The sequence below is a fragment of the Pan troglodytes genome, chromosome 21, assembly GCF_028858775.2.
Source record: "Pan troglodytes isolate AG18354 chromosome 21, NHGRI_mPanTro3-v2.0_pri, whole genome shotgun sequence".
Taxonomy (NCBI): Eukaryota; Metazoa; Chordata; class Mammalia; order Primates; family Hominidae; genus Pan; species Pan troglodytes.
Window position 1 is genome coordinate 33,155,361 of NC_072419.2, and position 13,627 is coordinate 33,168,987.

A 13,627-nucleotide genomic window follows, 5' to 3' on the forward strand; every position below is an offset into this window, starting at 1 on the left:
ATGAATTCTCAGTAACTTCTTTGTGTTGTGTGTATTCAACTCACAGAGTTGAACCTTTCTTTAGACAGAGCAGATTTGAAACACTCTTTTTGTGGATTTTACAAGTGGAGATTTCAAGCGATTTGAGGCCAATTGTAGTAAAGGAAATATCCTCGTTTAAAAAGTAGACAGAATCATTCTCAGAAACTACTTTGTGATGTGTGGGTTCAACTCACAGAGTTTCACCTTTCTTTTCATAGAGCAGTTTGGAATCACTCTGTTTCTTAAGTTTGCAAGAGGATATTTGGACCACTTTGAGGCCTTCGTTGGAAACGGGATTTCTCAGTATAATTCTAGACAGATGTATTCCCAGTAACTTCTTTCTGTTGTGTCTATTCAACTCACAGAGCTGAATCTTCCTTTAGACAGAGCAGTTTGCAAACACTCTTTTTGTGGAATTTGCAAGTGGAGATTACAAGCGATTCCAGGCCAATCTTAGAAAGGGAATTATCTTTGTATAAAAACTAGACAGAATCTTTCTCAGAAACTACTTTGTGTTGTGTGCGTTCCACTCACAGAGTTTAACCTTTCTTTTCATAGAGCAGTTTGGAAACACTCTGTTTGTTAAGTCTGCAAGGGGATATTTAGACCTCTTTGACGCCTTCGTTGGAAACAGGATTTCTTCATATACAGCTAGACACATGAATTCTCAGTAACTTCTTTGTGTTGTGTGTATTCAACTCACAGAGTTGAACCTTTCTTTAGACAGAGCAGATTTGAAACACTCTTTTTGTGGATTTTACAAGTGGAGATTTCAAGCGATTTGAGGCCAATTGTAGTAAAGGAAATATCCTCGTTTAAAAAGTAGACAGAATCATTCTCAGAAACTACTTTGTGACGTGTGCGTTCAACTCACAGAGTTTCACCTTTCTTTTCATAGAGCAGTTTGGAAACACTCTGTTTGTTAAGTTTGCAAGAGGATATTTGGACCATTTTGAGGCCTTCGTTGGAAATGGGATTTCTCAGTATAATGCTAGACAGATGAATTCCCAGTAACTTCTTTGTGTTGTGTCTATTCAACTCACAGAGCTGAACCTTCCTTTAGACAGAGCAGTTTGCAAACACTCTTTTTGTGGAATTTGCAAGTGGAGATTACAAGCGATTTCAGGCCAATCTTAGAAAGGGAATTACCTTTGTATAAAAACTAGACAGAATCTTTCTCAGAAACTACTTTGTGTTGTCTGCGTTCCACTCACAGAGTTTAACCTTTCTCTTCATAGAGCAGTTTGGAAACACTCTGTTTGTTAAGTCTGCTAGGGGATATTTAGACCTCTTTGACGCCTTCGTTGGAAACGGGATTTCTTCATATACAGCTAGACACATGAATTCTCAGTAACTTCTTTGTGTTGTGTGTATTCAACTCACAGAGTTGAACCTTTCTTTAGACAGAGCAGATTTGAAACACGGTTTTTGTGGATTTTACATGTGGAGATTTCAAGCGATTTGAGGCCAATTGTAGTAAAGGAAATATCCTCGTTTAAAAAGTAGACAGAATCATTCTCAGAAACAACTTTGTGATGTGTGGGTTCAACTCACAGAGTTTCACCTTTCTTTTCATAGAGCAGTTTGGAAACACTCTGTTTCTTAAGTTTGCAAGAGGATATTTGGACCACTTTGAGGCCTTCGTTGGAAACGGGATTTCTCAGTATAATGCTAGACAGATGAATTCCCAGTAACTTCTTTGTGTTGTGTCTATTCAACTCACGGATGTGAACCTTCCTTTAGACAGAGCAGTTTGAAAACACTCTTTTTGTGGAATTTGCAGGTGGAGATTTCAAGCGATTTCAGGCCAATCTTAGAAACGGAAATATCTTTGTATAGAAACTAGACAGAATCATTCTGAGAAACTACTTTGTGTTGTGTGCCTTCGACTCACAGAGTTTAACCTTTCTTTTCATAGAGCAGTTTGGAAACACTCTGTTTGTTTAGTCTGCAAGGGGATATTTAGAACTCTTTGACGCCTTCGTTGGAAACGGGATTTCTTCATATACAGCTAGACACATGAATTCTCAGTAACTTCTTTGTGTTGTGTGTATTCAACTCACAGAGTTGAACCTTTCTTTAGACAGAGCAGATTTGAAACACTCTTTTTGTGGATTTTACAAGTGGAGATTTCAAGCGATTTGAGGCCAATTATAGTAAAGGAAATATCCTCGTTTAAAAAGTAGACAGAATCATTCTCAGAAACTACTTTGTGATGTGTGGGTTCAACTCACAGAGTTTCACCTTTCTTTTCATAGAGCAGTTTGGAAACACTCTGTTTGTTAAGTTTGCAAGAGGATATTTGGACCACTTTGAGGCCTTCGTTGGAAACGGGATTTCTCAGTATAATGCTAGACAGATGAATTCCCAGTAACTTCTTTGTGTTGTGTCTATTCAACTCACAGAGCTGAACCTTCCTTTAGACAGAGCAGTTTGCAAACACTCTTTTTGTGGAATTTGCAAGTGGAGATTACAAGCTGTTTCAGGCCAATCTTAGAAAGGGAATTATCTTTGTATAAAAACTAGACAGGATCTTTCTCAGAAACTATTTTGTGTTGTGTGCGTTCCACTCACAGAGTTTAACCTTTCTTTTCATAGAGCAGTTTGGAAACACTCTGTTTGTTTAGTCTGCAAGGGGATATTTAGACCTCTTTGTCGCCTTCGTTGGAAACAGGATTTCTTCATATACAGCTAGACACATGAATTCTCAGTAACTTCTTTGTGTTGTGTGTATTCAACTCACAGAGTTGAACCTTTCTTTAGACAGAGCAGATTTGAAACACTCTTTTTGTGGATTTTACAAGTGGAGATTTCAAGCGATTTGAGGCCAATTGTAGTAAAGGAAATATCCTCGTTTAAAAAGTAGACAGAGTCATTCTCAGAAACTACTTTGTGACGTGTGGGTTCAACTCACAGAGTTTCACCTTTCTTTTCATAGAGCAGTTTGGAAACACTCTGTTTCTCAAGTTTGCAAAAGGATATTTGGACCACTTTGAGGCCTTCGTTGGAACCGGGATTTCTCAGTATAATGCTAGACAGATGAATTCCCAGTAACTTCTTTGTGTTGTGTCTATTCAACTCACAGAGCTGAACCTCCCTTTAGACAGAGCAGTTGGCAAACACTCTTTTTGTGGAATTTGCAAGTGGAGATTACAAGCGATTTCAGGCCAATCTTAGAAAGGGAATTACCTTTGTATAAAAACTAGACAGAATCTTTCTCAGAAACTACTTTGTGTTGTCTGCGTTCCACTCACAGAGCTTAACCTTTCTTTTCATAGAGCAGTTTGGAAACACTCTGTTTTTTAAGTCTGCAAGGGGATATTTAGACCTCTTTGACGCCTTCGTTGGAAACGCGATTTCTTCATATACAGCTAGACACATGAATTCTCAGTAACTTCTTTGTGTTGTGTGTATTCAACTCACAGAGTTGAACCTTTCTTTAGACAGAGCAGATTTGAAACACTCTTTTTGTGGATTTTACAAGTGGAGATTTCAAGCGATTTGAGGCCAATTGTAGTAAAGGAAATATCCTCGTTTAAAAAGTAGACAGAATCATTCTCAGAAACTACTTTGTGATGTGTGGGTTCAACTCACAGAGTTTCACCTTTCTTTTCATAGAGCAGTTTGGAAACACTCTGTTTCTTAAGTTTGCAAGAGGATATTTGGACCACTTTGAGGCCTTCGTTGGAAACGGGATTTCTCAGTATAATGCTAGACAGATGAATTCCCAGTAACTTCTTTGTGTTGTGTCTATTCAACTCACAGAGCTGAACCTTCCTTTAGACAGAGCAGTTTGCAAACACTCTTTTTGTGGAATTTGCAAGTGGAGATTACAAGCTGTTTCAGGCCAATCTTAGAAAGGGAATTATCTTTGTATAAAAACTAGACAGGATCTTTCTCAGAAACTATTTTGTGTTGTGTGCGTTCCACTCACAGAGTTTAACCTTTCTTTTCATAGAGCAGTTTGGAAACACTCTGTTTGTTTAGTCTGCAAGGGGATATTTAGACCTCTTTGACGCCTTCGTTGGAAACGGGATTTCTTCATATACAGCTAGACACATGAATTCTCAGTAACTTCTTTGTGTTGTGTGTATTCAACTCACAGAGTTGAACCTTTCTTTAGACAGAGCAGATTTGAAACACTCTTTTTGTGGATTTTACAAGTGGAGATTTCAAGCGATTTGAGGCCAATTGTAGTAAAGGAAATATCCTCGTTTAAAAAGTAGACAGAATCATTCTCAGAAACTACTTTGTGACGTGTGGGTTCAACTCACAGAGTTTCACCTTTCTTTTCATAGAGCAGTTTGGAAACACTCTGTTTCTCAAGTTTGCAAAAGGATATTTGGACCACTTTGAGGCCTTCGTTGGAACCGGGATTTCTCAGTATAATGCTAGACAGATGAATTCCCAGTAACTTCTTTGTGTTGTGTCTATTCAACTCACAGAGCTGAACCTCCCTTTAGACAGAGCAGTTGGCAAACACTCTTTTTGTGGAATTTGCAAGTGGAGATTACAAGCGATTTCAGGCCAATCTTAGAAAGGGAATTACCTTTGTATAAAAACTAGACAGAATCTTTCTCAGAAACTACTTTGTGTTGTCTGCGTTCCACTCACAGAGTTTAACCTTTCTTTTCATAGAGCAGTTTGGAAACACTCTGTTTGTTAAGTCTGCAAGGGGATATTTAGACCTCTTTGACGCCTTCGTTGGAAACGCGATTTCTTCATATACAGCTAGACACATGAATTCTCAGTAACTTCTTTGTGTTGTGTGTATTCAACTCACAGAGTTGAACCTTTCTTTAGACAGAGCAGATTTGAAACACTCTTTTTGTGGATTTTACAAGTGGAGATTTCTAGCGATTTGAGGCCAATTGTAGTAAAGGAAATATCCTCGTTTAAAAAGTAGACAGAATCATTCTCAGAAACTACTTTGTGACGTGTGGGTTCAACTCACAGAGTTTCACCTTTCTTTTCATAGGGCAGTTTGGAAACACTCTGTTTCTCAAGTTTGCAAAAGGATATTTGGACCACTTTGAGGCCTTCGTTGGAAACGGGATTTCTCAGTATAATGCTAGACAGATGAATTCCCAGTAACTTCTTTGTGTTGTGTCTATTCAACTCACAGAGCTGAACCTCCCTTTAGACAGAGCAGTTTGCAAACACTCTTTTTGTGGAATTTGCAAGTGGAGATTACAAGCGATTTCAGGCCAATCTTAGAAAGGGAATTACCTTTGTATAAAAACTAGACAGAATCTTTCTCAGAAACTACTTTGTGTTGTCTGCGTTCCACTCACAGAGTTTAACCTTTCTTTTCATAGAGCAGTTTGGAAACACTCTGTTTGTTAAGTCTGCAAGGGGATATTTAGACCTCTTTGACGCCTTCCTTGGAAACGCGATTTCTTCATATACAGCTAGACACATGAATTCTCAGTAACTTCTTTGTGTTGTGTGTATTCAACTCACAGAGTTGAACCTTTCTTTAGACAGAGCAGATTTGAAACACTCTTTTTGTGGATTTTACAAGTGGAGATTTCAAGCGATTTGAGGCCAATTGTAGTAAAGGAAATATCCTCGTTGAAAAACTGGACAGAATCATTCTCAGAAACTACTTTGTGATGTGTGCGTTCAACTCACAGAGTTTCACCTTTCTTTTCATAGAGCAGTTTGGAAACACTCTGTTTGTTAAGTTTGCAAGAGGATATTTGGACCACTTTGAGGCCTTCGTTGGAAACGGGATTTCTCAGTATAATGTTGACAGATGAATTCCCAGTAACTTCTTTGTGTTGTGTCTATTCAACTCACAGAGCTGAACCTTCCTTTAGACCGCGCAGTTTGCAAACACTCTTTTTGTGGAATTTGCAAGTGGAGATTACAAGCGATTTCAGGCGAATCTTAGAAAGGGAATTATCTTTGCATAAAAACTAGACAGAATCTTTCTCAGAAACTACTTTGTGTTGTGTGCGTTCCACTCACAGAGTTTAACCTTTCTTTTCATAGAGCAGTTTGGAAACACTCTGTTTGTTAAGTCTGCAAGGGGATATTTAGACCTCTTTGACACCTTCGTTGGAAACGGGATTTCTTCATATACAGCTAGACACATGAATTCTCAGTAACTTCTTTGTGTTGTGTGTATTCAACTCACAGAGTTGAACCTTTCTTTAGACAGAGCAGATTTGAAACACTCTTTTTGTGGATTTTACAAGTGGAGATTTCAAGCGATTTGAGGCCAATTGTAGTAAAGGAAATATCCTCGTTTAAAAAGTAGACAGAATCATTCTCAGAAACTACTTTGTGATGTGTGGGTTCAACTCACAGAGTTTCACCTTTCTTTTCATAGAGCAGTTTGGAAACACTCTGTTTCTTAAGTTTGCAAGAGGATATTTGGACCACTTTGAGGCCTTCGTTGGAAACGGGATTTCTCAGTATAATGCTAGACAGATGAATTCCCAGTAACTTCTTGGTGTTGTGTCTATACAACTCACAGAGCTGAACCTTCCTTTAGACAGAGCAGTTTGCAAACACTCTTTTTGTGGAATTTGCAAGTGGAGATTACAAGCGATTTCAGGCCAATATTAGAAAGGGAATTATCTTTGTATAAAAACTAGACAGAATCTTTCTCAGAAACTACTTTGTGTTGTGTGCGTTCCACTCACAGAGTTTAACGTTTCTTTTCATAGAGCAGTTTGGAAACACTCTGTTTGTTAAGTCTGCAAGGGGATATTTAGACCTCTTTGACGCCTTCGTTGGAAACGGGATTTCTTCATATACAGCTAGACACATGAATTCTCAGTAACTTCTTTGTGTTGTGTGTATTCAACTCACAGAGTTGAACCTTTCTTTAGACAGAGCAGATTTGAAACACTCTTTTTGTGGATTTTAAAAGTGGAGATTTCAAGCGATTTGAGGCCAATTGTAGTAAAGGAAATATCCTCGTTTAAAAAGTAGACAGAATCATTCTCAGAAACTACTTTGTGATGTGTGCGTTCAACTCACAGAGTTTCACCTTTCTTTTCATAGAGCAGTTTGGAAACACTCTGTTTGTTAAGTTTGCAAGAGGATACTTGGACCACTTTGAGGCCTTCGTTGGAAACGGGATTTCTCAGTATAATGCTAGACAGATGAATTTCCAGTAACTTCTTTGTGTTGTGTCTATTCAACTCACACAGTTGAACCTTCCTTTAGACAGAGCCGTTTGAAAACACTCTTTTTGTGGAATTTGCAGGTGGAGATTTCAAGCGATTTCAGGCCAATCTTAGAAACGGAAATATCTTTGTATAGAAACTAGACAGAATCATTCTCAGAAACTACTTTGTGTTGTGTGCCTTCGACTCACAGAGTTTAACCTTTCTTTTCATAGAGCAGTTTGGAAACACTCGGTTTGTTCAGTCTGCAAGGGGATATTTAGACCTCTTTGACGCCTTCGTTGGAAACGGGATTTCTTCATATACAGCTAGACACATGAATTCTCAGTAACTTCTTTGTGTTGTGTGTATTCAACTCACAGAGTTGAACCTTTCTTTAGACAGAGCAGATTTGAAACACTCTTTTTGTGGATTTTACAAGTGGAGATTTCAAGCGATTTGAGGCCAATTGTAGTAAAGGAAATATCCTCGTTTAAAAAGTAGACAGAATCATTCTCAGAAACTACTTTGTGATGTGTGGGTTCAACTCACAGAGTTTCACCTTTCTTTTCATAGAGCAGTTTGGAATCACTCTGTTTCTTAAGTTTGCAAGAGGATATTTGGACCACTTTGAGGCCTTCGTTGGAAACGGGATTTCTCAGTATAATGCTAGACAGATGTATTCCCAGTAACTTCTTTCTGTTGTGTCTATTCAACTCACAGAGCTGAATCTTCCTTTAGACAGAGCAGTTTGCAAACACTCTTTTTGTGGAATTTGCAAGTGGAGATTACAAGCGATTCCAGGCCAATCTTAGAAAGGGAATTATCTTTGTATAAAAACTAGACAGAATCTTTCTCAGAAACTACTTTGTGTTGTGTGCGTTCCACTCACAGAGTTTAACCTTTCTTTTCATAGAGCAGTTTGGAAACACTCTGTTTGTTAAGTCTGCAAGGGGATATTTAGACCTCTTTGACGCCTTCGTTGGAAACAGGATTTCTTCATATACAGCTAGACACATGAATTCTCAGTAACTTCTTTGTGTTGTGTGTATTCAACTCACAGAGTTGAACCTTTCTTTAGACAGAGCAGATTTGAAACACTCTTTTTGTGGATTTTACAAGTGGAGATTTCAAGCGATTTGAGGCCAATTGTAGTAAAGGAAATATCCTCGTTTAAAAAGTAGACAGAATCATTCTCAGAAACTACTTTGTGACGTGTGCGTTCAACTCACAGAGTTTCACCTTTCTTTTCATAGAGCAGTTTGGAAACACTCTGTTTGTTAAGTTTGCAAGAGGATATTTGGACCATTTTGAGGCCTTCGTTGGAAATGGGATTTCTCAGTATAATGCTAGACAGATGAATTCCCAGTAACTTCTTTGTGTTGTGTCTATTCAACTCACAGAGCTGAACCTTCCTTTAGACAGAGCAGTTTGCAAACACTCTTTTTGTGGAATTTGCAAGTGGAGATTACAAGCGATTTCAGGCCAATCTTAGAAAGGGAATTACCTTTGTATAAAAACTAGACAGAATCTTTCTCAGAAACTACTTTGTGTTGTCTGCGTTCCACTCACAGAGTTTAACCTTTCTCTTCATAGAGCAGTTTGGAAACACTCTGTTTGTTAAGTCTGCTAGGGGATATTTAGACCTCTTTGACGCCTTCGTTGGAAACGGGATTTCTTCATATACAGCTAGACACATGAATTCTCAGTAACTTCTTTGTGTTGTGTGTATTCAACTCACAGAGTTGAACCTTTCTTTAGACAGAGCAGATTTGAAACACTCTTTTTGTGGATTTTACATGTGGAGATTTCAAGCGATTTGAGGCCAATTGTAGTAAAGGAAATATCCTCGTTTAAAAAGTAGACAGAATCATTCTCAGAAACAACTTTGTGATGTGTGGGTTCAACTCACAGAGTTTCACCTTTCTTTTCATAGAGCAGTTTGGAAACACTCTGTTTCTTAAGTTTGCAAGAGGATATTTGGACCACTTTGAGGCCTTCGTTGGAAACGGGATTTCTCAGTATAATGCTAGACAGATGAATTCCCAGTAACTTCTTTGTGTTGTGTCTATTCAACTCACGGATGTGAACCTTCCTTTAGACAGAGCAGTTTGAAAACACTCTTTTTGTGGAATTTGCAGGTGGAGATTTCAAGCGATTTCAGGCCAATCTTAGAAACGGAAATATCTTTGTATCGAAACTAGACAGAATCATTCTGAGAAACTACTTTGTGTTGTGTGCCTTCGACTCACAGAGTTTAACCTTTCTTTTCATAGAGCAGTTTGGAAACACTCTGTTTGTTTAGTCTGCAAGGGGATATTTAGAACTCTTTGACGCCTTCGTTGGAAACGGGATTTCTTCATATACAGCTAGACACATGAATTCTCAGTAACTTCTTTGTGTTGTGTGTATTCAACTCACAGAGTTGAACCTTTCTTTAGACAGAGCAGATTTGAAACACTCTTTTTGTGGATTTTACAAGTGGAGATTTCAAGCGATTTGAGGCCAATTATAGTAAAGGAAATATCCTCGTTTAAAAAGTAGACAGAATCATTCTCAGAAACTACTTTGTGATGTGTGGGTTCAACTCACAGAGTTTCACCTTTCTTTTCATAGAGCAGTTTGGAAACACTCTGTTTGTTAAGTTTGCAAGAGGATATTTGGACCACTTTGAGGCCTTCGTTGGAAACGGGATTTCTCAGTATAATGCTAGACAGATGAATTCCCAGTAACTTCTTTGTGTTGTGTCTATTCAACTCACAGAGCTGAACCTTCCTTTAGACAGAGCAGTTTGCAAACACTCTTTTTGTGGAATTTGCAAGTGGAGATTACAAGCTGTTTCAGGCCAATCTTAGAAAGGGAATTATCTTTGTATAAAAACTAGACAGGATCTTTCTCAGAAACTATTTTGTGTTGTGTGCGTTCCACTCACAGAGTTTAACCTTACTTTTCATAGAGCAGTTTGGAAACACTCTGTTTGTTTAGTCTGCAAGGGGATATTTAGACCTCTTTGACGCCTTCGTTGGAAACGGGATTTCTTCATATACAGCTAGACACATGAATTCTCAGTAACTTCTTTGTGTTGTGTGTATTCAACTCACAGAGTTGAACCTTTCTTTAGACAGAGCAGATTTGAAACACTCTTTTTGTGGATTTTACAAGTGGAGATTTCAAGCGATTTGAGGCCAATTGTAGTAAAGGAAATATCCTCGTTTAAAAAGTAGACAGAGTCATTCTCAGAAACTACTTTGTGACGTGTGGGTTCAACTCACAGAGTTTCACCTTTCTTTTCATAGAGCAGTTTGGAAACACTCTGTTTCTCAAGTTTGCAAAAGGATATTTGGACCACTTTGAGGCCTTCGTTGGAAACGGGATTTCTCAGTATAATGCTAGACAGATGAATTCCCAGTAACTTCTTTGTGTTGTGTCTATTCAACTCACAGAGCTGAACCTCCCTTTAGACAGAGCAGTTGGCAAACACTCTTTTTGTGGAATTTGCAAGTGGAGATTACAAGCGATTTCAGGCCAATCTTAGAAAGGGAATTACCTTTGTATAAAAACTAGACAGAATCTTTCTCAGAAACTACTTTGTGTTGTCTGCGTTCCACTCACAGAGTTTAACCTTTCTTTTCATAGAGCAGTTTGGAAACACTCTGTTTTTTAAGTCTGCAAGGGGATATTTAGACCTCTTTGACGCCTTCGTTGGAAACGCGATTTCTTCATATACAGCTAGACACATGAATTCTCAGTAACTTCTTTGTGTTGTGTGTATTCAACTCACAGAGTTGAACCTTTCTTTAGACAGAGCAGATTTGAAACACTCTTTTTGTGGATTTTACAAGTGGAGATTTCAAGCGATTTGAGGCCAATTGTAGTAAAGGAAATATCCTCGTTTAAAAAGTAGACAGAATCATTCTCAGAAACTACTTTGTGATGTGTGGGTTCAACTCACAGAGTTTCACCTTTCTTTTCATAGAGCAGTTTGGAAACACTCTGTTTCTTAAGTTTGCAAGAGGATATTTGGACCACTTTGAGGCCTTCGTTGGAAACGGGATTTCTCAGTATAATGCTAGACAGATGAATTCCCAGTAACTTCTTTGTGTTGTGTCTATTCAACTCACAGAGCTGAACCTTCCTTTAGACAGAGCAGTTTGCAAACACTCTTTTTGTGGAATTTGCAAGTGGAGATTACAAGCTGTTTCAGGCCAATCTTAGAAAGGGAATTATCTTTGTATAAAAACTAGACAGGATCTTTCTCAGAAACTATTTTGTGTTGTGTGCGTTCCACTCACAGAGTTTAACCTTTCTTTTCATAGAGCAGTTTGGAAACACTCTGTTTGTTTAGTCTGCAAGGGGATATTTAGACCTCTTTGACGCCTTCGTTGGAAACGGGATTTCTTCATATACAGCTAGACACATGAATTCTCAGTAACTTCTTTGTGTTGTGTGTATTCAACTCACAGAGTTGAACCTTTCTTTAGACAGAGCAGATTTGAAACACTCTTTTTGTGGATTTTACAAGTGGAGATTTCAAGCGATTTGAGGCCAATTGTAGTAAAGGAAATATCCTCGTTTAAAAAGTAGACAGAATCATTCTCAGAAACTACTTTGTGACGTGTGGGTTCAACTCACAGAGTTTCACCTTTCTTTTCATAGAGCAGTTTGGAAACACTCTGTTTCTCAAGTTTGCAAAAGGATATTTGGACCACTTTGAGGCCTTCGTTGGAACCGGGATTTCTCAGTATAATGCTAGACAGATGAATTCCCAGTAACTTCTTTGTGTTGTGTCTATTCAACTCACAGAGCTGAGCCTCCCTTTAGACAGAGCAGTTGGCAAACACTCTTTTTGTGGAATTTGCAAGTGGAGATTACAAGCGATTTCAGGCCAATCTTAGAAAGGGAATTACCTTTGTATAAAAACTAGACAGAATCTTTCTCAGAAACTACTTTGTGTTGTCTGCGTTCCACTCACAGAGTTTAACCTTTCTTTTCATAGAGCAGTTTGGAAACACTCTGTTTGTTAAGTCTGCAAGGGGATATTTAGACCTCTTTGACGCCTTCGTTGGAAAAGCGATTTCTTCATATACAGCTAGACACATGAATTCTCAGTAACTTCTTTGTGTTGTGTGTATTCAACTCACAGAGTTGAACCTTTCTTTAGACAGAGCAGATTTGAAACACTCTTTTTGTGGATTTTACAAGTGGAGATTTCAAGCGATTTGAGGCCAATTATAGTAAAGGAAATATCCTCGTTTAAAAAGTAGACAGAATCATTCTCAGAAACTACTTTGTGATGTGTGGGTTCAACTCACAGAGTTTCACCTTTCTTTTCATAGAGCAGTTTGGAAACACTCTGTTTCTTAAGTTTGCAAGAGGATATTCTGACCACTTTGAGGCCTTCGTTGGAAACGGGATTTCTCAGTATAATGCTAGACAGATGAATTCCCAGTAACTTCTTTGTGTTGTGTCTATTCAACTCACAGAGCTGAACCTTCCTTTAGACAGAGCAGTTTGCAAACACTCTTTTTGTGGAATTTGCAAGTGGAGATTACAAGCTGTTTCAGGCCAATCTTAGAAAGGGAATTATCTTTGTATAAAAACTAGACAGAATCTTTCTCAGAAACTACTTTGTGTTGTGTGCGTTCCACTCACAGAGTTTAACCTTTCTTTTCATAGAGCAGTTTGGAAACACTCTGTTTGTTAAGTCTGCAAGGGGATATTTAGACCTCTTTGACGCCTTCGTTGGAAACGGGATTTCTTCATATACAGCTAGACACATGAATTCTCAGTAACTTCTTTGTGTTGTGTGTATTCAACTCACAGAGTTGAAACTTTCTTTAGACAGAGCAGATTTGAAACACTCTTTTTGTGGATTTTACAAGTGGAGATTTCAAGCGATTTGAGGCCAATTGTAGTAAAGGAAATATCCTCGTTTAAAAAGTAGACAGAATCATTCTCAGAAACTACTTTGTGATGTGTAGGTTCAACTCACAGAGTTTCACCTTTCTTTTCATAGAGCAGTTTGGAAACACTCTGTTTGTTAAGTTTGCAAGAGGATATTTGGACCACTTTGAGGCCTTCGTTGGAAACGGGATTTCTCAGTATAATGCTAGACAGATGAATTTCCAGTAACTACTTTGTGTTGTGTCGATTCAACTCACACAGTTGAACCTTCCTTTAGACAGAGCAGTTTGAAAACACTCTTTTTGTGGAATTTGCAAGTGGAGATTTCAAGCGATTTCAGGCCAATCTTAGAAACGGAAATATCTTTGTATAGAAACTAGACAGAATCATTCTCAGAAACTGCTTTGTGTTGTGTGCCTTCGACTCACAGAGTTTAACCTTTCTTTTCATAGAGCAGTTTGGAAACACTCTGTTTCTTAAGTTTGCAAGAGGATATTTGGACCACTTTGAGGCCTTCGTTGGAAACGGGATTTCTCAGTATAATGCTAGACAGATGAATTCCCAGTAACTTCTTTGTGTTG